This window comes from Styela clava, chromosome 15 (assembly GCF_964204865.1).
Source record: "Styela clava chromosome 15, kaStyClav1.hap1.2, whole genome shotgun sequence".
Classification (NCBI taxonomy): Eukaryota; Metazoa; Chordata; class Ascidiacea; order Stolidobranchia; family Styelidae; genus Styela; species Styela clava.
Window position 1 is genome coordinate 16497071 of NC_135264.1, and position 23391 is coordinate 16520461.

A 23391-nucleotide genomic window follows, 5' to 3' on the forward strand; every position below is an offset into this window, starting at 1 on the left:
TGGTGCAGGTACTAACTTGGTGATAAAGTTACGCGATCAAAGTAAAAGACAAAGCAAGGATTTTTTCATAAATTATTTAGATTATTATTCCGACAGTATGTGCACCTGTTTTATCACGTTTCCTGCGTGGAATTTTCCTAGTAACGATAATAACAAATGGGGAATAGCTGGTTATGGTCAAAATAGATCAGGCGAATACGAAAGAAATACAGAAAGAAAATACCTCAAACCTGTCTGTCTGAAATTTTAGTGAGGGTGGTGATTGAATAGTATATTTGGAAGTTACGCATTTTGATCGTTGTATTGTCGGATGTATTGTGAGCGCTCATGATGACGGATACCGGAATGTATTATGTGTACCAGGTTGGGGTTAGGCCATAATTTTATTCCAATTTTTCCTATTTTAATTCTATTACGAGTTCGGGGACTAGCCACGTGACTCGAGTACAAATACTACGTTCCGATGTCCGCCATTTTGGTACGCATACTTCGTTAGTATCGTTTTGTGTGTTTTTCGGCGTTTCCTTAGCGCTTAATTTACGGCCATTTTACAAAGTTCCACCAAGGCATCGTCATGAAATATTTTGCCTTCTTAAAGCCTGCTTTGCGTAAGCGATTGCTACCAAGCCCACACCAAGGCGATTATATTATTTATTGAAACTACAGCAATAGAATAAACATTGATTGCATAAATGAATTAAAATGACGGGCGATTTAGGAATAAAAATATACAAAATTAATAAGGCAACGTTGGAACGGAAATGGGACCCCATGGTTCGATCACGTGAGGATATAGTTCAAAGGATATGATGTCATTGGCATAACTGAAGAATCTGGGTAAGGGAGGGGAATCCCAATAGTTTTAAAATCCTGAACGGTTGTCTTTATTGTTAATATTCGGTCGCCCATCCCACACATTGATGATGATCGCTTGAACAATTCGGGCAGAATCTTCCATTGCACCGAAGACATTTCTCTATTCTTCTCTCTGGGATTTGTCCGTTGCAAACAACACATTGTGGTTGACTATGGAACGTCCTGTCCTGAAATTTAATTTACAAAAATAAATTTTGTTTATAAGGTGATAATATATTTGCAATTACATCTAAAATACTGCTGGTATTTTGCATAACTAAGTTTCAGGGGTATAATAGGAGAACATGCTTTACTCCATAAACAGGTCGAAAACTCTAAGTCTAAGAGGTCCCAATATTTCATTAATTCCATTTCGTTGATTTAAATGGTTACGCAACTGTGCAATCGTGCGTGAACGTTCTACGCAAATAATAGAGTCAACGATGCCTCGAAAAAGCAAATGGGGAAGTACCTTTATAAATAAAATCGCTTTATTCGGAGGTAAAATAAGTTACAGAGGTGTTGTGGTAAATTGAATTATTTTGTTAGCAGTACTACGACGCTCAAAAACGAACGCTCTAAAAAATGTTCGGTGTATTTTACCCTAGTTCTACTGTATACATTTCTCTATTTATATGGATCTGCTGTGAAGAAGTACTGTATAAAATCAAAATAAATTACCGAAAAAATGTAGTAAAATGAATCATTTTGTTAATAGCATAAGTTCGCATGGAATTATTACGCAATATAATACAGGCGACAATAATTAAATGAAAAATCTCACAAAACGAATATCCTACACACAGACTTACTTGTAGACGTCCTTCATTGGAATGTGTATTTTCCTCCATGTTCGCTGAAAGTGAGACGCAGTATATGAAGTGTATGTCGTTGTGACGTAGTAATTTCTATATAAAAATTTATGACTTTAAAAAATGGATGACTTTATGACTTTAAAAATGGATAAGTTAAATTTTTATCATACGTGCTGTGTTTTATGAAGTACTAAATATTATAATTGGTACCCCTTCCCCCCTCCATTTTCTTTTGCCAAAACAACTTCAAGAAACCTGATGCTAATATTGCATGTCTGTCTTAAACAAAGATTGTATTATTTCATTTTATTTCTAACTCATTCTGAAAATTTTAATAATTTGAAAACCCCTTTAATTTCTCTTTATTCCTTCCTCACTGCATAAAATCTTTTTTGCTACATGCAACACGTACTTCGGCTTTTGTATAGTTTTAGTCGTCTTCGATAGGTACTCAGATGTAGTCTAGTGGTTAATACGTTAAGTTATTGTTCCGTGGGATTCGTGTTCGGAAACGCGGCGTGATAGAATAGACATAGTTGACGAAGAGCGCAATAGAACAGGCGAAAGTGAGAGAATGCTGAGAGAGAAAGGGCGGCAAATAAATACGAGAGAGATAGCGAGCGAAGTCGAGAAAAAAATTGAAACAAAACCGTCCGTCGCACACATCGCCATGTAATCGTCGTGTAATTAATTTGGTAGGTAAGGTAATGAGTTTGATGAAATGTCCGTTTCGAATCCTGTTATCTCACCCATGATGAGTTTGTTTACCTGGTGGCAATCATGTTTTGGGTCCAAATTTTTCTCATTCTTCCTTTATTATATTATTTGGCTTTGGTTTTTGGTATTTCGCTAGCTGCGTTATATATATACCCTTTAACTATTCGAACTTCATTACTTCGTCGTCGCAAGCACCGAACATAACGAATTTCGAACACACGCTCTACGGAACACTATGCTAACGCACTAACCACTACACTATATCTGATTACTGAGTTATGCCGACAAATTTATATGTTGACCGTTATTCCTCTGAATAATTTATTTTATTTAAATCTTGCTCCGATAATTAATTACTTGTTTAGTTTGTATCCAGATTATCAGTTTTGTTTTTTTCTAAAATTTTCCGTTTTACTTGAAGCGAACACTTCACAGAAAACCTAGAACGAATTCTTATACCCTAGGATTAAGGTAAAATAAAATGTTTCACATTTACCCCTGCGATGAGGAAAAATGCTAAAGCGGTTTCACCATGGCCTATGTTCCGTTTGCCTGTCATTAGGAATACAGATACATAGACTCTAACGAATTCTACTCTGCTCTGACAATACCCAAACTCTTCTGAGGGTTCCATTGAATTCTGTCCCAAGCCGAATTGAGGTCGCAGCTGGACCATCATCGATGACGTGTTTGAAGCGAGTTCTCTCGTATTCTTTTTTTATTCTGTTCTCTCTCGTTTCGTTTGCCGCGGATTTTCACAACATATTTTATACGAAACGTACTTAACGCTTTTCGCTCTGAACAAGGTCCTGCACAGTCAACTACGGATTTCGCACTATGTGTGTGGACCAGAATCTTCCAAGCTGGCATTGCCTACTCAATTAATCACATCCTGGTGGGGCGATGGGCTTAGAACCAGATGTGTAATTTGTGATGACAACTTAGATTAACGCTTATCTAAAATTAAACAAAACCATTGAAACCGTACAAACTATGACCCTTTAAAATGGCAGTTGCATAGTAATCAATAAACCCTGCATATGCAGTTACGTTTACGCATTTTCAACATTTATATAAAAAATCGGTACTCCCGAAGTATGTGAACCAAGATGGCGGACACCAGAATGTAGTATGTCTACCAGATTAGGTTAGACCATAATTTTATTCCGATTTTCTTCATTTCAGTTCTATCACGAGTTGGGAACCAGCCAAGTGACTCCGCAGTATTCGTCCCAGTATTTGTAGTACTAGGAGTAGTATTTGCACCCAACCCGAACCCGGCACACATACTACGTTCCATTTTTAATATTTCATGAAAAATCACATTAACATTGGCGCCACATCAAGTATTTCGGATACATAAAACAGCAATTTCAACCCATACCATGTGAGGCCCATGCGTACTCGCGTATAAAATGTAAATTATGACAAAAATTATCACCCAGTCACGCATGTCCCTCACATAAATATCCCCTCAAACTCGGGTTATGTTACGCCCAGTATGTTCCCTAGCTTTTTATTTTAGGGGGGGTGTTTCGAAATTTAGGGGGTGGTAAATAATTTGCTATTAGCGATGAAACTATTTGTATTCTTAAAAAATTTGTATGTATTTAAGAAACGATGTACATGAGGGGTCCCCCAAGTTGATTGACGGAGAGCCAAAGTACACAGCAGAATAAAATTGTAGGGCCAGAAAAAGAGAGCGACGACACGGCTGGGGTTCAGGGCGCGCTTAAGCGCCCTGAGAAAATTTTGAGAAATAGACACCAAAATAGGCTCTAAGCTAGACATAGCATCGCAGTTTATTATGTAATGAAATTAATAATTATAATATTTGGCTGATAGAATTCCCGAGAAATAAATAACAAGCACGGCTTTCAAGCAAGTAATTTACAACTGATAGTGATTAATGAAGTTACTTGCTCATCTGGCATCGTATGAATGGCTACTTATAGCTTGTTTTGTTACACATTTACCATTATTTTGGACATGTTTGTTTGACTTTTGTATGAATTAGGCAATGAATTAAATTTTGAAATACGCGCGTCAACTGATCACAATGGCGCATAATGTTGTATTCCTTCAGAACTGAAATATTTTGTTGGCAAGAAAGACAAATCGCTAAAGTTTGGTTCTTTTCAATAAAGAAATAAAAACGCTACCATTCATCTGAAAATGTCTGTTTCCAGTGACTAGTTTTCGTTTTGTGACATCTTTAAGTTTTCTTAATATACGGCTGTTATCTAAAATACTGCGGTGTGTAATCCTAATACCCAAGATATACCGGTATAATTCAATTGTTACGAAATAAACGTGCTTAAACTGCGATAATGATGTAAGGATAGACGGTATCTAAAACTCAAAAGGTACTACATGAAGGGTTAGCTCGTTAAACTATTTCACTCAAGTTCGGCGGGCCATTTTAAATCGTTACGCGGGCCGTAATTGGCCCCCCTCATCTACACTGACAAATATGCCATAGTCGTTATATTTGAATACAATTATAATTGAGTTAAGAATTACGGAATAACAGCGTGGAATCGCACCTCAAAATTAGGGGGGGTGTTTGAAATTTTAGGGGGGGTGTTCACCCCCTATAGGGGGGGGGTGTAGGGAAATCACTGGTTACGCCCATACATGATGAATACTAAAGGGAGACACTCGGCTAGTCCCCGAACTCGTAATAGAACTGAAATATGGAATATTGGAATAAAATTATGACCTTACCCTGACCTGGTACCAACTCCAATTTTCGTTATTTTAGTTCTATTACGAGTTCGGGGACTAGCCAAGTGACTCCCGTAGTATTTATACCTGAAATTATGGCCCAACCCCAATCTGGTACACATACTACGTTCCCGTGTCCGCCATCTTGTTTCACATACTTCGAGAGTACCAAAAAAATAACATTATCGCTGGCGCCACAGCGAGTTTGCCGGGCACATAAAACAACAATTTCAACACCATATCATGTAAGGTCCATGCGTACTCTATTAAATGTAATTTATGACAAAAATCATCACCCAATCACGCATGTCCCTTACATAAATATCACCTCAAACCCTGGTTATATTACGCCCATACATGGTATTACGTGCGTTGGCGACCGATAGTAAATGATTATCTTCTTTGCGTTAACAAAGTCAATATATATTAAGGAAGTGTCGAACTTACTTGGCGTGACCTTTGCGTATGCGGAACCGGAAGAATTCTGCCCCCTACAAACTAACTAACTAACGAGTAGTAGCCCCTCACATAACCTTAGATATCAGTATCTGCTTGTGCATGGATAGGGCTGGGCATTTCGAATCGAATTGTAAATTATTCGAATAGGTTGATAACAAAATTTCTAATTGCCGCCATTTTTTTTTTCTTTCCACAAATAGTCGAGGTGAATTTTTTTATTGCCGCTATATTTTATCAACGCAATTCCGACATATAGGAACGTGTTTTTAACTGTGTGTGAACGCTCAGCAATCTGTCTGAGTGATGTGTTTTATGTTTCAGTACTTCGTGTGTTGACAGGACCAATTATCTCAAAAAGTCACATACAATTACATATTTCCCATTGACTCCCAAGTATTCGAGATTCGATTCGATTCTGAAATCATCAGGTATGCAAAAATGCACAGCCCTACACATGGTCTGATTCGGCGCAAACACCGTTTAAATTTTTTTATTTATCTGATCTAGTCAATGAGACAAAGTCATATTAAACCATTTTAATTGTTCAACATTATTCATTGATAACCAAGCAAAGACACTTTCACTACAAATGAGCGAATAAACTAAATTTCCTTCAATTTTTTAGGTCATTGACAACAGTTCACGAGGCAGACGGAAAGATTTCTGACATTGCTAGCGATTCACTAGGACAACAAAGCGTCAACATCCCTCCAGGTAAACTTTCGAGTTATTGTTTTTTGGTCCAAATTTCCATTGCGCTTCCTAATTCATTGTGTCCCATATTGCTAGTGTCATAAAGTTTTGTTTTTTGAATGAATCACTATTTTTGACGCCAATTTTGCGTTATTTATAGATAATAACCACTTAAAGATTTATCGAATAAAGTAGTTTTTATAAAATACATAGTGAGGGAGGAATAAAAATTTCAAAAACAGACGAGGAATTATTAAACAAAAAAGGTTGAGAACCACTGAAAGAATGAATGGTTGTGTAGAAACATATCATAAAATGAAAAATTTAATGATAGTGTTAATGTCACCTTCTTATATATGGCGTTCTTTGTTTTACCGTAACTCCATTTCACTCTGAGTAGGAATGAAATAGTTTTGATTTACACTGTGTGATACGTTTTATTTTAAATTCCTTTCATCTTAAGCGAAAATAGCTTCAGTAATGAAAAGGTTTTCATATGAACTTTTTTTTCAGTTTTTCGATGTTTGCAAGATCCTATAAATTAATAAATAAACTTAATGTTTTTCTAATATTTTCAGTCGTTGATGACAGTCCAAGTATCAGCCCGGTGACGTGGAAGGAGATTGAAAGATTTCTGACATTGCTAGCGATCCACCAGGACAACAAAGCGATTGTATCAGGTACATTATAAAAAATAAAAAATTCTGAAAAATAAAAAATTGTTCCGCTCTACTTTTTTAAAACACCGTTCGATGAAATGGGAATACTTGACAAGCTGTTCTTATATGATTCATGAACTTTCCGTCAGCCAAAAGATGGAAAACCACGGGTATATATAGGGCGTAAGAACGCCATAGTTAGGAGATATGTTTAGCTAAGAAATACGCTCTCGGGGGAAGTACCCGGTACTCGCGGGTGAACGTATGACGCGTTCGTTCCACTTGCCTTAATTTCTCTCGTTTGTTTGGCGAATAGTTCGAAGCTTTTGTTAGTCACGTTTATAACTGCATTTGAGCCCGGAATAGACTTCTTATTTCAAACCTAATTAATTATATCTTGTTCATTGTTTTGAGTAAGAGAAGGATAATTGACATGTAGTTAGATGTGGGGAAAGGCATTTCTTTATTACGTACAAGAAGCGCATTCTTTTTCCTACGGGATAAAGACAAATTAACAATTTTGTTTAATTCAAAATTTCACTTTTTACTTATACCTTAATAATTTCTTACGTAATGAAGATTGTTTTATTTTTGTCCGAATTATCATGAAAAATATTGTATAGGTTAAAAGCAATTTGTGTTGAAGCCAATTACTAATTCATTATCAACGTGTCTGGCATTAAATCCGGATACTCCTAACTCTACCGGATAATCGACTCTGATTTAGAACTAAATTTGTTATAGAGGTGACGCACGAATTGAGTCACCCATTGAATCCGGATACTCCGGACAACATAAAGCTTGAGTTAGTCATTGAGTTCGGAAAATCCTAACTGTACCGGATATCCGACTCTGATCTAGTATTGAATTTGTTATAGAGCTAACATAAGACTTGAGTTACCCATTGATGAAACCTCATTAGAATTCGACTTATCAGGATATCTATACCTGCCTATACCACACTGACGAGGTTGGTACTGGTCTTGGCAAGTGAATTTTGTGAATCCTCGTTCAATTAAAGTTCTGCAGGAACTTTGCTCGGGATTCGCTCTCTCTCTCTCTCTCTCTCTCTCTCTCTCTCTCTGTTTATGTCTTTAGATCAGCTGATTTTAGATCACGTGGTTCGTACCGCCACACACACACTCTCTCTCTTTCTCTCTTCGTTTATTTTTTATCGTCGATTGCTTTTGATTGCGATTCTCTCTTCATAAGAAAAATTCCACGTTATTTAAAATGGTAATCTAATCACTGAACATCGATCGGGTGTGTTATGGTACTCTTCGTCGCGTCTCAGAGCTTAGTTTTCCGGCCATTTTACAAAGACCCACTGGGCCATCGTCACGAGTTATATTCCCTTCTGAAAGGGTACTCCTGTAGTATGCGAACCCAGTTGGATGACACCAGAACGTAGTATGTGTACCAGGTTAAGGTTTGGCCATAATTTTATATACAAATGCTACGGGATCACGCTGACAAGGTACTAGTTGACAAGTGAATTTTGTAAATCCTTGTTTAATTAAAGTTCTGCAGAAATTTGTCGGCTCACTTTGTGTTGCATAGTGGAATTTTGCTCGTTTCACTCACTGTTCATGTCTTTAGAAACAGTCGATTTAAGATCGCATGATTAGTCCCATCAAACACACACACTCTCTCTCTCTCTCTTTGTTTCTTTTTGAGCGTCGATTGATTTTGCTCGTAATTCTCTCTTCAAAAGAAACACGTCCACTGCGGAATTATGAAATAATTTTCATACAGCGCTGAGTTTTGTGTGAGTCGTGTAATATTCACTTCTATTACAAATCTGATGACGTTTTATCAAATAAACACATTTCGTTAATATTAATAATAAATAGTCGCCTGTTTAAAGCTTTGTTCTCGAATCGCCTCAAAAGTCTCCACTGCGTCTCTAAAGTGTCCCTTTCCCAATGCCCACTGTCCCGTACCCATTTCACCCAAGCAAAACGGCTTAGATAATCTTGCATTCGTTATATTTACAGGAACCAAATTTGATGAATAAAGTAAAAATAGGCGCAATTAAGATGAGAAATATACAAAACTAATGTGACGGCATCCTAATGCTTATAAGAAACTTGGGGGGAGAGACAATATTCTGAAAATCACCAAAACCTTTGTAATACAAAAATATGACGTCACAGTACGAACATCATGCGTCAAATTTCAAAGATTGTGCCGTCACTATACCTAGGCTGGATATATGAGGGGAATTTCGATATTTTCAAAAACTTCTAAAATGTAGCCATAATGCAAAAATGAGACCTCACGGTAAGAACATTTGAGTCATAGTTCAGAGTATATGAAAGTCATTATACTAACTGAATTAGGAGGACTAGGATAGGGAGGGGGAATCCCAATAGTTCTGAAATATTGAAAAGTTATCTTTATTGTTCATATTCGTTTGTTTCCCATCCTGCACATTGATGATGATCGCTTGAACAATTCGGGCAGAATCTTCCATTGCACCGAAGACATTTCTCAGCCATGTTGTTCTCTGGGATTTGTCCGTTGCAAACAACACATTGTGGTTGACTATCGAACGTTCTTTCCTGCAATTTAATTTGCACTGATAAATTTTATATTATATATATCAATAGACAGGGATGTGAAACAGGTGGCCATTTAGTTTGGCCCTTTGTCCAACACTCAGAATTTTCCCGTCAAACATAAAATTATAATCCGACAATTTAGGCGTAAAACATTTTGCTTGTACTGACTATAGACTAAACTGGAACCTCAACATACGCCGCGACCGCCGGATTCGTCTTTATGTGGGCTGTTATACAGCGGTCGTAAACATTGTTATGTTACGTATCACGCAACTGTGCGTAAACGTACGACGCAAACGAGTGAGTCAACGATGTCTCGAAAAAGCAAATGGGGAAGTATTTTTATAAATGAAATCGCTCTTTGTGATAAACTTAATTATTTTGTTAGCAGTGCTCTGAGGTTCAGACGTACGCTATAAAGAAGTTCGGTAAATTTTACCCAAATTCTAGTGTTAACATTTCTCCATTTACATGGATCTACTGTGAAGAAGTACTTTTATAAAGTAAAATTAAAATACCGAAGAAATGTAGTAAACTAAATTATTTTGTTATAGTGTAAGGTCGCATGGAATTTATTCCTAATTATTACGCAATATAATACAGGCGACGTTCTTTCCTGAAATTTAGTTTGCACAGATTAATTTTCCTGATATACCAATGATTGTTGGCGACAGGGGAAATTTTCGTTGCTTGAAACGCTTTTCAGACCCTCCAAACTTATAGAAACACAAGTATTCCGGCGTTCGGCCGGACCCCTAGCTGTTGTGATCTAACTTAGCAAATACAAATTTTTTGTGTTTTTCTCAAATCTCACATTTTGCATAATTGGGTGGAACTTTGCGCAAAATATCCGAGTCCAATTCTAACTGAATATGTGAAATCCCCTTCTAAGAAATCCTCAAATTTTGCAGAATATGGGAAATCGTCTATTCGGCTACACTGACTACGTAGACTTGGCCGGTACCTTAGTATTCGTCGCGACCGCTGGATTCGTCCTGCATTCGTCTTATAAAGCGTACGTGAATCTTATTAGGAAAGGAATCACGCAAACCCATATTAAATCGTATGATACTTTTTACTCTATTGCCACTACGTCACCACTGTGTGTGTTGTGTATGCGTTCTTATTGGGTCAAATATTAACCACGAACTAAAGAATGTAAATTCGCAGGTTCTATTTGGAGCTGGTTGAATTACCGAGATATTTTAGTAAACTGTGCCATCTCGTTAGCAGTATACAATCGGTGTACATGTTTAATGTTGATATATTTCACACTTGGACATTCCTCTGTTACACGAGGCCAGTTACTTGTTTACCGTGATTATACGAATAATCTGTGGTCTTACCTGAAATTACATAAAATTACGGCTTCTAGCTGATGCTGGTTGCAATAAAACTCCGAGGTAAACTGTCGTTTTAGCAGCGTTTCTCGGTCTCACTCGTGTCGGAGTTTACTCGAAAGTCGAAATCATCACGCAATGTTACGAATATGTTTACGAACATGGCCATATACAAACAGACGAATAATGAATGTAAAATCTTAGAATATATGTCGAATATCTTACAAAAAGACTTACCGACAGACGTCCTTCATTGGAATGTGGATTTTGATCCATATTGTACTGAGGTAGTGTACAGCGTAATCGTTGTAACGTAGTAACTTTGTTTAATATTATTTATCTTAACGAAACACATGGATAAATTTACATTCCTATCATACACGCTGTGTTTGCTGAAGATTAAAATTGGTATCCCCCCCTCTTTCTTGTCAAAACAACTCCCAGAAACCTAATGCTAATATTGCATGTCTATCTTCAACATAGATTTTATTACTTCATTTCATTGCAAATTCGTTCTTATATCCACTCTTGTTCAACAATTTCATAATTCTAAACCTGATTTAATTTCCTATTCCATTTTTCGAAACTCTTTATTCCTCGCTCAATGCATATAAAAACCTCGCTTCTGCTACATGCAACACGTACTTCGGCTTTTGTATAGTTTTAGTCGGCTTTGATAGGTATTCAGATGTAGTCTAGTGGTTAGTACGATAAGGTGGTGTTCTGTAGGATACAGGTTCGAAACGCGGCGTGTTCGGTTCTTGTGTAGGCAAAGTGGTCAGACAGCATAGCTGATAGATATAGCGCATTAAACAGGACGAGAGAATATAAATGCTGAAGAGAAAAGAGCGCAAAATACGAGAGAGGAGAAAAATGTCATTATCCTCCGCGTCGACGGAGATTTTTAGACGATTATTTTTGTTTGCTCTGTTGGATTTATTATTTTTTTTTTTTTCACTATTTCCTCATTTTTGTATGTTGCCAGCTGCGTTATATACTCCCTAACTATTCGAACTTCATTACTTCGTCGTCGCAAGCACCGAACGCAACGAATTTCGAACACACGCTCTACGGAACACTATGCTAACGCCCTAACCACTACACTATACCTGACTACTGAGACATGCCGCCTAATTCATGTGTTAATCGTTGTTCCTCTGAATATTTTATTTCATTCGTATCTTGCCCCGATAATTAATTACTTAATTTTGTATTCTTTAAAAACTTCAACGTTTCACTTGAAGCAAATCACGAAAAAGCTGAACGAATATTCATACTCTAGGATAGAACTAGGATAAATATTTTCATATTTACTCCAACGATAAATGAAAATGCTAAGACGACTTAAAAAATGCCCTTTTTTCCTTTAGCCTGTCGGGTCTAGGGAGGTTATACCCAAGTTTATACTTTGATATTACTCAATAACAGACTCTGCTCTGATACCACCACCTTGCAACGCGACAGACAGGCCACCTATGCCTATGAATATTTCCACCGGGCTCCGATCTTTTTTTTTTCCATAATACGAGAGAAGTTGCTCAAGCAAACAAACACGTGATTTCTCTCGTTTTGGGAAAAGCTGTTCAAAAAAAAAAAGTTCAAACATATTTAAGTTCAGTCGCGCGGTTTGAATGTATTTTACAAGTATGTTTCCCCGACCTTTGACCCCAGAAAAATTAAAATTCTCACTATATTTTACTATAGCTAAATTTTGCATGCATATTTTGAGAGTATTTTGTAAAGTTGGCGCTTATAAACTGATGTACATGTTCAAAAGCATTATTGGTACTCCCGTAGTATGTATACTAGGTTACAATTTCGGGGACTGTTTGTGTTAACCTAGTGAATATCCCGCTGCCCATAGGTTTCAGTCCCTTCACACAACTTGATGTAAAATAGGCGATCAAAATTAGTTACCTCCATAATGCCACACATACTTCTGGAGCTCCCATTATTTTTAATAGAAGTGTTTAACCGCGCGCCGCTTACTGGTATTAACCTCGCTTATTGCAGCATTTGCAGGACAACGTCGTTATTAACTTGTTGCCGATTGGTCATTGTTAAGGTAATAAACAAGAAAATTATTGATCGGGAAACATCTATAGAGTCGCGCAGCCTATACATATCTTCCACACACACTTGTTCTTCTGTGTTGAATAAATATTCGGATTCGGTATGGACAGACCTATAATTGAATGCTAGTTATGTGACCAGAGTATATAAATCATAATTGGTAAATATTCACTGATATTTACTTTATCATCGCGCGCCCTGTTTATACATTTCAAGAGCATATATGGGGGAGTTTGGGCATTGAACCGTATCGAGTGACGTCATACTGCCGTTGTGGCGAACAAAGAGGGCGGGTCCTAAATAACCCCACCCCCTGAATAAGTTACTTCCCAGTTGATATTTTGCCAAATAAATCAAAAATCAGATTTTAAAATTAATAATACCAGTAACTGTGACTTATTTAGCGGATTTGTTTGTAATCCGGATCCTTCATGGAAGTAAATATTATCAATTTGTTAACAAATCCCCGAATTCAATCTTTTGTCATAAATTACGTTTTCATATAACGGGGAGAAGCATTCGAACATCTAATGAGAAATATCGTAGTATTGGCGCACAAAACAACGCCAGATCAAAGCTACAATAAATAATATTAGACGTTGTTTTTCACAAGCGTGGGCCACACGCGGATCAACCGCACTTACCAGGCCTCCTGACTTCGCGTTTGGTAAACTTTGAACTCCGTCCCTAGAAACTAACTCTAAAACTTCGGCCAATGCAAGCCTATTTCAATATACTGTTATGAACGATTAGTAAAATTCGTACTCTTGTAGTATGTGTACCAAGTTAGGGCATAATTTTATTCCGATTTTACTTATTTTAGTTCTATTACGAGTTCGGATACTGTTTGTGTTAGCAAAGTGAATATAGCATAACCCCTGTCCATAGGTTTCAGTCCCTTAACACAACTTGATTAAAAATAGGCGAACACGATTAGTTACCTCCATATTGATACACATATTTCTGGAGCGCCGTTTATTAAACTGTTAAGGAAGCTCAGTAAAATTATTGCTGTTTGCGTTCCTTCCTGATTGCGTTTCAACTTCTATCACAATTATTGAAAGTATTAAATTCTGACTCCGACTCCGGATTCAAAACTTCGACTCCGCATCCGGTTGGAATGAAAAAACGACCACGACTGCGTCTCAATAAACTCGACACACAATATCTCATACCCTGGCGAAGGCGTTTGAGGAATCATTTATTGCTGCAACCGTGCATGGCCAGGAGTTGTGAAAGGGAAACATACTGATACGTTAGATTCCTTTCAATATATTGCTCATTTAGGATACTTCCAATAGGGGAAACAGAAATTTGGGTTTGGGCAGATGTAAGGCATGTCTGTCGAGGGTTGAATTGTTATAAGACCAACCCAACTTATATGCTTGTGTCGGACAAGAACGGCTCTCCCGAATCATTTCTCTATTTCTTCGAATTCGCTTCGCCAGCCAATTACGCACTTACGCAACTGATGGTTGTGCGCGAGGATGGAACATTCTTAGGGGAAGTACCGGGTAATAGTGAGCGTGAGGTATCACGTGATCGTTCCGGTTGCGTAAATTTCTTTCTCTCGTTTGGTTCGGTCGTTGTTTACTTACAAATACCATATCAGCTGTTATTTGTATAAATAAAGCATTTTACTGAGGCGATTCCGAAGTATCTCAAACGGATCAACCACTATGGCTCATTAAACTGGTGGTCTCATAGTAATCAATAAACCTTGCAAATGCAGTTACGTTTACGCATTTTTACCATTTCATATTAAAAAGCACATTCACTAAATGCGCCTGCCTGATATCTTTGAATAAACATTCTTGTTAAAATCTTGTGACTTTGGTGTAGGTACTAACTTGGCGACAAAGTTACGTGATTAAAGTAAAAGTCGGATCGAGAATTTTGTCATACATTTTTTAAATTATTATTCTGACATCGTGTGCATCTGCCAGAATACAACTTTTGGCGTAGTTTCATGGCGACGCAAGGTGCATTTCCATAAAAAAATACGAAAAATACAGAAAAATATTTGATAAAAAACAAGCCCTCGTTTTATAACAGGCTGTTTTTAGAATTGATAAAAAATAAAACCCTACGCGCGAGCACCTTAGCTCATTAAAATGAGAATTTAAACGCTTATTGTGAAATTTCATTTTTCATTCTATTCTTAAGAGAAAGTTCGGTACTCCCGTAGTATGTGTACCAGGTTAGAGCATAATTTTATTCCGATTTTCCTTATTTTAGTTTTATTACGAGTTCGGGGACTGTCTGTGTTAGCCAAGTTAATATCCCCCTGCCCATAGGTTTCAGTCCCTTTACACAACTTGATGTAAAATAGGCGAACAAAATTAGTTACCTCCATATTAGCACACACAACCCTGCATCGCCAAAAAAAGCATGCAAATTAAACCTGACCTCTTCAGAATATCTATGCCTGCCTATACCACGCTGACGAGGCTGATACTGGTCTTGGCAAGTGAATTTTGTAAAACCCTGTGGAATGAAAGTTATTACCTTGACATGAAATTTGTCGGTAACTTTGTGTTTCGTAGTGGAATTGGCTTGGAATTCGCTCGTCTCTCTCTCTCTCTCTCCCTCATTCTCTCTCTCTCTCTGTTTATGTCTTTAGAAACAGCTGATTTTCGATCACGTGGTTCGTTCCGCCATCCACTCTCTCCCTCTTTTTTTTTTTTTCATCGTCGATTGGTTTTAGTAGAAATTCTTTCTTCATAAGAAACACGTCCACGTTAACGTGGCAATTAATTTGATCACTGAACATCGAGTGTGTTATGCGCTTTTCGTCGCGTCTCAGAGCTTAGTTTTCCGGCCATTTCACAAAGACCCACTGGGTCATCGTCACGAGTTATATTCCCTTCTGAAAGGGTACTCCTGTAGTATGCGGACCAAGTTGGACGACACCAGAACGTAGTATGTGTACCAGGATTAGGTTAGGCCATAATTTTATGTACAAATGCTACGGGACCACGCTGACGAGGTACTGGTTGGCAAGTGAATTTTGTAAATCCTTGTTTAATTAAAGTTCTGCAGAAATTTGTCGGCTCACTTTGTGTTGTATAGTGGAATTTTGCTCGCCTCACTCACTGTTTATGTCTTTAGAAACAGTCGATTTAAGATCGCATGATTTGTCCCATCAAACCCACACACTCTCTCTCTCTCTTTGTTTCTTTTTGAGCGTCGATTGATTTTGCTCGTAATTCTCTCTTCAAAAGAAACACGTCCACTGCGGAATTATGAATTAATTTTCATACAGCGTTGAGTTTTGTGTGAGTCGTGTAATATTCACTTCTATCACAAATCTGATGACGCTTTATCAAATAAATACGTTTCGTTAACATTAATAATTAATAGTCGCCTGTTTGAAGCTTTGTTCTCGAATCGCCTCCAAAGTGTCCACTGCGTCTCCAAGTGTCCCTTTCCCACTGGCCACTGTCCCGTACCCATTTCACCCAAGCAAAACGGCTTAGATAATCTTGCCTTCGTTATATTTACAGGAACCAAATAAATCATTCATTTGATGAATGAAGTAAAAATAAGCGCAATTAAGATGAGAAATATACAAAACTAATGTGACGGCATCCTAATGCTCATAAGGAACTTGGGGGGAAGAGGCAATATTCTAAAAATCGCTAAAACCTTTATAATACAAAAAATTTGACGTCACAGTACAAACATCAGGCGTCATATTTTAAAGATTGTGTCGTCACTATACCCAGGCTTGGTATATGAGAGGGAATTTCGATATTTTCAAAACTTCTAAAATGTAGCGGTAATGCAAAAATGCGACCTCACGATAAGAACATTTGAGTTTATACTTCAGAGGATATGGAAGTTATTATACTAATTTAATTTAGGGGGGTAGGGGAGGGGGGAATCCCAATAGTTCTGAAATCTTGGAGGGTCATCTTTATTGTTCATATTCGGTCGTTGTCCATCCCACACATTGATGATGATCGCTTGAACAATTCGGGCAGAATCTTCCATAGCACCGAAGACATTTCTCTACGATGTCGTTCTCTGGGATTTGTCCGTTGCAAATAACACATTGTGGTTGACTATCGAACGTTCTGTCCTGAAATGTAATTCGAACAGATATATTATAATATATCAATAGACAGGGATGTGAAACAAGCGTTATACGCCGACGAGAGAGTCAACGATGCGTCCAAACAACAAAAGGGGAAGTACCTTCTATAAATAAATCGCTCTATTTGGAGGTAAAATAGGTTACAGAAGTGTTGTGGTGAGCTGAATTATTCTGTTAACAATGCTCTGATGCTCTTAAACGTACGCTATAAAGAATGTTCGGTAAATTTTACCCAAATTCTAGTGTTAACATTTCTCTATTTACATGGATCTACTGTGAAGAAGTACTTTTATAAAGTAAAATTAAAATACCGAAGAAATGTAGTAAACTAAATTATTTTGTTATAGTGTAAGGTCGTATGGAATTTATTCCTAATTATTACGCAATATAATACAGGCGACGTTCTTTCCTGAAATTTAGTTGCACAGAATAATTTTCCTGATATACCAATGATTGTTGGCGACAGGGGAATTTTTCGTAGCTTGAAACGCTTTTCAGACCCTCCAAACTTATAGAAACACAAGTATTCCGTCGTTCGGCCGGACCCCTAGCTGTTGTGATCTAACTTAGCAAATACAAATTTTTTGTGTTTTTCTCAAATCTCACATTTTGCATAATTGGGGGGAGCTTTGCGCAAAATATCCGAGTCCAATTCTAACTGAATATGTGAAATCCCCTCCTAAGAAATCCTCAAATTTTGCAGAATATGGGAAATCGTCTATTCTGCTACACTGACTACGTAGACTTGGCCGGTACCTCAGTATTCGTCCTGCATTCGTCTCATAAAGCGTACGTGAATCTTATTAGGAAAGGAATCACGCAAACCCATATTAAATCGTATGATACTTTTTACTCTCTTGCCACTACGTCCCCACTGTGTGTGTTGTGTATGCGTTCTTATTGGGTCAATTATTAACCACGAACTAAAGAATGTAAATTCGCAGGTTCTATTTGAAGCGGGTTGAATTACCGAGATATTTTAGTAAACTGTGCCATCTCGTTAGCAGTATACAATCGGTGTACATGTTTAATGTTGATATATTTCACACTTGGACATTCCTCTGTTACACGAGGCCAGTTACTTGTTTACCGTGATTATACGAATAATCTGTGGTCTTACCTGAAATTACATAAAATTACGGCTTCTAGCTGATGTTGGTTGCAATAAAACTCCGAGATAAACTGTCATTTTAGCAGCGTTTCTCGGTCTCACTCATGTTGGAGTTTACTCGAAAGTCGAAATCATCACGCAATGTTACGAATATGTTTACGAACATGGCCGTATACAAACAGCCGAATAATGAATGTAGCATCTTAGAATATATGTCGAATATCTTACAAAAAGACTTACCGACAGACGTCCTTCATTGGAATGTGGATTTTGATCCATATTGTACTGAGGTAGTGTACAGCGTAATCGTTGTAACGTAGTAACTTTGTTTAATATTATTTATCTTAACGGAACACATGGATAAATTTACATTCCTATCATACACGCTGTGTTTGCTGAAGATTAAAATTGGTATCCCCCCCTCTTTCTTGTCAAAACAACTCTCAGAAACCTAATGCTAATATTGCATGTCTATCTTCAACATAGATTTTATTACTTCATTTCATTGCAAATTCGTTCTTATATCCACTCTTGTTCAACAATTTCATAATTCTAAACCTGATTTAATTTCCTATTCCATTTTTCGAAACTCCTTATTCCTCGCTCAATGCATATAAAAACTTCGCTTCTGCTACATGCAACACGTACTTCGGCTTTTGTATAGTTTTAGTCGGCTTTGATAGGTATTCAGATGTAGTCTAGTGGTTAGTACGTTAAGGTGGTGTTCTGTCGGATACAGGTTCGAAACGCGGCGTGTTCGGTTCTTGCAAAGTGGTCAGACGGCGTAGCTGATAGGTATAGCGCATTAAGCAGGACGAAGAGAATATGTATGCTGAAGAGAAAAGAGCACAAAATACGAGAGAGGAGAAAAAGTCGGTGGGGGTGTGTGTGTGGGGGTGTGGTGGTTGTCTCTCAGGAAAGTCGTGCATGTGCCGGCCGTTTTGTTTTTCTGTTTTTTTGTTTTTCTGTTTTTCTGTTTTTCTGCCGACTGAGTGATTTTTTTATTTTTTTTTTTATTTCTATTTTATTATTATATTTTTATTATATTATTTTATATATATATATATATATATATTATTATTATATATTATATTATATATTACTATATATTATATTCTATTTCCTCATTTTTGTATGTCGCCAGCTGCGTTATATACTCCCTAACTATTCGAACTTTACCACTTCGTCGTCGCAAGCACCGAGCGCAACGCATTTCGAACTCACGGCCTCCGGAACACTTTGCTAACGCCCTAACCACTACACTATACCTGACTACTGAGATATGCCGCCTAATTTATATGTTAATGGTTGTTCTTCTGAACAATTTATTTCATTTAAATCTTGCCCCGATAATTAATTATTTGTTTTGTTTGTATGCAGATTATCCAAGTTTGTTTTCTTAAAAAACTTCAACGTTTTACTTGAAAGAAAACTTCACGAAAAAGCTAAACGAATACTCAGACTCTAAGATTAATTTAGGATAAAAATTTTCACATTGAGCACTACGATAAGTGAAAATGCTGAGACGATTTAATCATGGCCTCTCTTCCGTTTGCCTGTTATTAGGAATAGTATTCATTACAGATACAGACTCTACCGGATTAACTCTGCTCTGACAATACCTACCGTCTTTCAAGATCCCAATCTAACTCTGCAGTCAGTTCAAACTTGCAGTAGGGGAACATTTATGATCATTGAAGCGAGTTCTCTCGTTTTTCTTTTTTTTTATTCTGTTCTCTCTCCGGTGGCCACCTTTTATATACCGTAATCATTCACGTTGGCATAGGCTATTCAATTTATCACGCCCTGGAGAGGCGGTGGGCCTAAAAGTCGAACCCCAGATGTGTAATTTGGGATGACAGCTTAGTTAAGTTTAATCAAAAAGTGAAAAAAAAACTTGTAAACGGATCAACCGCACGCACCATGGCTCAATAAAATGGTAGTCGCATGGTAATCAATAAACCCTACAAATGCAGTTACGTTCACGCTTTTTTAACATTTCATACCAAAAAAGTCGGGGCGCTCCCGTAGTTTGTGTACCGGAAAGTCGCATGTGTACCAGGTTAGGGTTAGCCCACAATTTCAGGTACAAATACTACGTGGGTCAATCGAACTCGTAATAGAATAGGGTAAATTGAAATACCAGGTACACATACTACGTTACGGTGTCCACCATCCGCTCTCTCTCTCTCATTCCACAGAAACAGCTGATTAGAGAATAGAGAGAAATGTGTCACGTTTTCCGTTATTTATATAATTATTGATTAATTGATGTATGTAGTAGTAATGATGCATCAGATGTTAACTAACAAAATAATGCAGTTTACCAGCAACACCTCGAAAACTTATAAATTTTTATTATTTATTATTTTTATTTTTGGACTTGTAGTGGAAATAGTGATCGTTTTGTTGTTATGTTGTTCTTGTTGTTATTTGACACGTTTTTAAAAAATTGCTTTTCTCTTCGATTACTGGACCAATTGCTTTGAAATTCTGAGTGGTTGTTTTTCCAGAAGGCTATTACTTCTTTTCGATATGACGTCATCAAAATTATTGCCACTGGGTAGCGCTACGTGTCCATATATTTGAGCATAGATCTTTTTTATATTTCGCCTACTGCGCTGTTCTTCCCCCAAACTACGCCTATTCGAACATTATTACTTCTTCGTCGTAAGCGCCGAACGCACCACGCGAATTCAGAACGCGGACTATCATTACATATTTTATTTTTGCTTTAAACAAGGCCCTGCACAGTGAACCACGGATTTCTCACTATGTGTAAGTACCAACATAGACCGGAATATGTTAAGTTGGCATTTCATACTCAATTTATCACATCCTGATGAGGCGGTGAGCTTAGAATTCGAACCCCAGATGTGTAATTTGTGATGACAACTTAGTTTAAGTTAACGCTCCACTAAAAGTAAACAAAACCTTGAAAACAGATCAACCACTATGAGTCATTAAAATGGTAGTCGCATAGTAATCAATAAACCCTGCCGTTACGTTTACAAATTTCCAACATTTCATATAAAAAAGGCACTCCCGGAATGTGAACCAAAATGGCGGACACCGGAACAGAGTATGTAAATTATTCGAATCGGTTCACAGCAAAATTTCGAATCGCCTCCATTTTTTTTCCACCAATGGTTGAGGTGAATTTTTATAATTGGAGCTATATTTTACCAACGCAATTCTGACATGTGACTATTTTCTGTGTGTTTTTTTATTGTGTGTAAAACCTCAGCAATCTGTCTCTGATGTATTTTATGTTTATGTAATTCATGTGTTAACAGGACCAATTACTCCAAAAAGACACATACAATTACATATCTCTCATTGACTCCCAAGTATTCGAGATTCGACTCGATTCTGAAATCATCAGGTATTCGAAAATGCCCAGCCCTACACATGGACTTATCCGGGGCGAACATTTAAAAATAAATTTTTTTATCTGAACTAGTTAATGAGACAAAGATATATTAAGCCATTTTATTTTTCAATAATATTTATTAATAAACAAATAAAGACACTTTCACTACAACTGAACGAATAAACTTAATATTCTTTAATATTTTTAGGCGCGGACAACATTGCAAGTATCAGCTCAATGACGCGGAAGGAAATGAAAAGATTTCTGTCATTGCTAGCGGTCCATCAGAACAACAAAGCGTTTATATCAGGTACATTATAAAAATGTTATTTTGTTTGAGGATATTTTCGGTCTACTTTCAAATAACGCCGTTCGACGGAATTGGGATGCTTGGCCAGAAAAAAGTTGAAGATGATACATTAAACTAATATGGAAAGATGTTACGCAAAAAAAGTATTCACAGATACGATGAGGGAGAAATCGAGAAACTAATAAATGGTCGCCCATTTCAATACCTTCACAAGGTCCAACCTGATATTCTCAATGTGCTGGCATTACCTTCTGCGTTTGTGCCACAAATCCTGATGCCATCATAAAGACATGCTCGATAATGGGCTTCAACAATATCTTGGCCATACAATCGTCCAGTGCCAACCTCACAGTAATTCATATTACCGTAATTTCAATCGACATTGTTTCCTGTACATTCTATCCGATTTAAGAGTCCTGCTGCACACTTGATTTTTACCCCTCTTCGCCACTTTCTCTCTCTCTCTCTCTCTCTTTGTTTCATTTTTAGGAGTCAAACACTCCTGCTCGTTATTCTCTCTTTAAATGAAATACGTCCAACGTTGAATTGTGAAATTTTCTAGGCGCACGCGAGAGGCGTGCGCCTAGAAAATTTCACAATTCACTCTCTCTCTTTCCTTATAAACAGCTGATTGTGACACCGCACTTTAATTCTTAGGCAAGCGGAACAAATCACGTGATCTCTCGTCTGTGAATTCTTTCTACGACACCCAGGGGATTCCCCTGGTAACGATTTATTTAGAGAACCATTATCTGCGAACCACTATCTATGGCCAAGTGTAACCACAAACTACTAATATTTCTCAAAATTTAGGACCGAAAATGCGTGAGCAGTATACTTTGGCTAATAAATAATCTTGTCTACTAAAATTCCTATGGCGTACGCAGTTTATGGATTATCGAGAAAGAAAATGGCTTGTTCGAAAACGAATTTTCTTACGCGTAGGATAGCGTCTTCGGAATTTTAATTTTCGAATTAGTTCACGAGATATTGTGAAAACTATAAATGTACAAACGATAGGCGCATATTTCGCTGTTGTCACGGAAACAAAATATAAATTCGTAATCTAGGTTAGGGCTAATCAACTGGCGGACCGCGGTCCGAATCCGGACCTTTCGGATATTCGATTCGGACCTCGCCTAATTTTTTATTTTGGATCATTAGCCCCACTTTTTAAAGTTTCCTTTTATAAAATCACTTTTAAAGATTTGAATATATATGAAAAGAACTATAACGCCATAATCAACAATCTTGATTAGCTAATAATCGTTAGTCGGCCGAGGAAGTGCGTGTTTAAGATTGCCAAAATATAATTTCTGAAAAGACAGGACCCAAATATCTCTGAAGTTTTGTATGGGGATCTTTGGTAAAAATAGTTGAGTAGCCTGCTCTAGTTGAAACTCATATGACTAGGGTGACAGCATAACTCATGTTGATTGGTTCAGTCCTTCACACGCTGCAGCCAAACACACAGAAAAACGACTGAGAATAAGCGACTCCTAGAGCGGAGATCCAGTAACGCGTAATGCGGCACTCTTATTCTATAGTCCCAATGGGTCTATGTATTTCAGTAAATACAAGTCCCAATACTTCTAA

The 23391-nt window shown here is 37.3% G+C and overlaps 1 long non-coding RNA gene across 1 annotated transcript; it reads right to left on the reverse strand.

Moving 5' to 3' along the window:
- Nucleotides 1-9081: 9081 nt before the first annotated feature.
- LOC144432385 (uncharacterized) lies at nucleotides 9082-11161 on the reverse strand. The gene is made up of 2 exons (XR_013480575.1): nucleotides 11067-11161; nucleotides 9082-9489 (listed from the first exon to the last, which is right to left on the reverse strand). It is a non-coding gene; the product is annotated as an uncharacterized LOC144432385 (long non-coding RNA).
- Between the last annotated feature and the right edge of the window lie 12230 nt (nucleotides 11162-23391).